Source organism: Elephantulus edwardii, unplaced genomic scaffold (genome assembly GCF_000299155.1).
Source record: "Elephantulus edwardii isolate Elephantulus edwardi_28Jun2011 unplaced genomic scaffold, EleEdw1.0 scaffold00004, whole genome shotgun sequence".
In the NCBI taxonomy this organism is placed as follows: Eukaryota; Metazoa; Chordata; class Mammalia; order Macroscelidea; family Macroscelididae; genus Elephantulus; species Elephantulus edwardii.
Genome location: NW_006399754.1, coordinates 33,557,236 through 33,560,106, shown reverse-complemented (window position 1 = coordinate 33,560,106; position 2,871 = coordinate 33,557,236). Strand labels below are relative to the sequence as shown.

The 2,871-nt window shown below is 45.2% G+C and overlaps 1 pseudogene; it reads left to right on the top strand.

Moving 5' to 3' along the window:
• LOC102868827 overlaps window positions 1-1,314 on the top strand; it is an 83,765-nt pseudogene extending 82,451 nt beyond the window's left edge.
• Window positions 1,315-2,871: the final 1,557 nt, after the last annotated feature.

Below are 2,871 nucleotides of genomic sequence, written 5' to 3'. Positions count from 1 at the left end.
ACTGCCATGGGAAAGTCTGCTGTTAGGGACCTCTCCAAAGTACTGAAGGGCAATGGTGTCTCTATGGAGACTAAGGTGTGTTTGATACAGGCCATGGTCTTTGCAATCACTTGTTATCAAAGGCGGTAATTTGCATGGGAGGAAATTGCCTATCCTTCCCTGTGGATTAGCTGGTGGATTCAAACTCCATGTGTTTGAGATTGCAGCACAGCTTCTTATCACTAGGCCACCAGAGCTCAAATGTACCACATACTGCCAAGAGAAGAAACAAATCTGTCTTGGAGAAAATTCAACCAGAGTGTTCCTTGGAATCAAGGATGGTTCATGTTCATCTTACATACATTGCTGATAAACTTCTAGTCTTGATACTAAATAAAGAACTCACTTTCTCTTAAGCATAATGTGGGGTGGCGGAGGGCCGGCGGGAAGGAGACAAGCAATGTGGAGAAAATATTTCCGAAATAAATCCTGGAAAGAGAACTCTTTATACACATGTATTTTAGAGGGAGGTTGCTGTGACCAGCAGCTGAATGACAGCTGAGAGGAAACTGGACTTGGAGGCTGAGTCTCCACCTGTCTACCTCTGGATGCTCAGGCCTGGCACACAGGTAAGTGTTGCTTCACTCACTGTTGGAGTCATCTCAGAGCGGGTGACTGCAGAGCTGAAAATGATGAGTAGCTCAGCACACGAGTAAACAAATTAGAAGGGTTTTGATGGGATTTTGATGAATTTGAATTTTTAAATAGGTGATAAAATAATACTGGTTTTAATCGGACATTTTAATGAGACTATTTCCTGAAGTACATTTGGAGAACTCTTAAAGGGAAAGTAAATGTAAACAACCAACTAGGATTTTTACAATTCAAAGTCCACACTTTCTTCTCACTTGTTTTTTGTCCCCAGAGCCCTCAGAGGGGCGCCTGCAGGCCCGATCAAAAAGCTGCGCAAGCCCAGGACCATCTACTCCAGTCTGCAGCTGCAGCACCTGAACCAGCGTTCCCAGCACACGCAGTACTTGGCCCTGCCGGAGAGGACTCAGCTGGCTGCGCAGCTTGGCCTCACGCAGACCCAGGTAAAGATCTGGTTCAGAACAAGCGCTCCAAATACAAGAAACTCCTGAAGCAGAACTCTGGGGGACAAGAAGAAGGCTTTTCTGGGGGCCCACCTCCCTGTCTCCATGTTCCCCACCCATTCCATCCCTGTGGGATCTACCCAACGCAGGGCCCCTGTCCACAGGTGTCTATGGCAACAGCTTTGGAGCCTGGTATCAGCATCCCTCCCCAGATGTCCTGGCTACGCCTCAAATGATGTGAGTCTGGGAAGAGCGGGTCAGCTCCCAGCCCTCCTACAAAGCACAAGACCTGGCCCACCTGCACCCCTTCTGGGCTAGGAGGAAACCAGCTCCAGATGGACTTTCTGGGGAGAACAAGGAGCTAATGAAGAAAAAGGGATGGGGTGGAGTCCGGTCCTTCTTACCCTCTAACCCAAACCGCTAAATCAAAGACTTCGCCCTAACCACTGCCCTCCACCACCGCCATGGACTTTCCTCCAACTGGATCAAGGCTCTGGAGAGTGTCACTGCCTGGAGCTTAGACTGTCTCCAGGACCTCCAGCCTTGCCACACTCTGAAAGGACTGCCGCCCACCATAGCCTGTGCTCAAAACCAGCAAGAAGCTTTCAAAATTTGTTTCACTTTATATGCTTTGGAGGTGCTGGCTAAGGGTTAAGGAAGGTCAACCAACTCCTTTGTGAACAAAAGCTAAAGTGAGCATCCTGAATCTACAAAATTCATCAATATCAGGTCCCAGCCACCATTTTCCTCACTTGAGGATTATCCCATTACCCCCAAGTGATCCATCCTGTGAGGTAAAGAAGGCTGTAAGAAATGTAGCTTGTGTGAACTGATGGGTAATTCATGCTCCTGTCCTACAACAGCCTTCTTCCTCCTAGATCTTACCTATTTTGAGTAGATGATGAATCTGATTATCCATGCAATTCAGCAGTATTTATTGGGATCCAGTTATCTCCTATTCCCCACCCCTAATACTGAACAAAGTGCCCTGGGTGCACAGTGATTAAGTGCTGGGCTGCTAATCAGAAAGTCAGTGGTCTGAACACATCAGCCACTTTTGGGGGGGGGGGGAATTTTGCATCCATGGGGTTTATAGGCTGGGAAACCCTCTGTGGCAGGTCTCCTCTTATCCTCCTCTATCTGGGGTCATAGAGAGTTGGTGTTGACTCAGCAGCACAGGGCGACAACACTTAAGAAACCCACAAGCGTAGATACTCGAGAACTCATTTTGTTGTTATGTGCCATTGAGTCAAAACCAACTTTGATCTGGGCCTCCACTGGAATTTCAGACACTGTAAATCGCACAGCCTCTGTGTGAGGAGAATGCCCATTAGGATAATATTTTGGAGGAAGTGAAGCCAAATGGGCCCTCTGGATTCCTGAAGGTAGAGAAACCAGTAGATAGTTGGAGTTCTGGTTAGGTGCTGTAGAGTCAAATATGGCTCAGAGCAACCCTGTGGACAACGGATCAAAACCTCGCCCTGCACCGACCTCACAATCTCAGCCATCCTCAGGTTCATAGTATTTACTTATTTTGCTTTAGCCAAACTTTAAAACTGCTTATCATATTTTTAAAAACATCCTTAAGTACTTAAAATACAAAAATTTTAGCTTTTACAAACCCCTTCCATAAATAATTATGGAATAATTTTAATAATAAGGAGAATTAAGAATAAGAATTCATGTTAATAATAATTAAAAATAAGAATAATAAGAATAATTTTATTCTTAGTGATAGGGGCTTAGAAGACAAATTACTAGAGGTGCTATAAAAATTAAATTTTATATAGAATTTTAT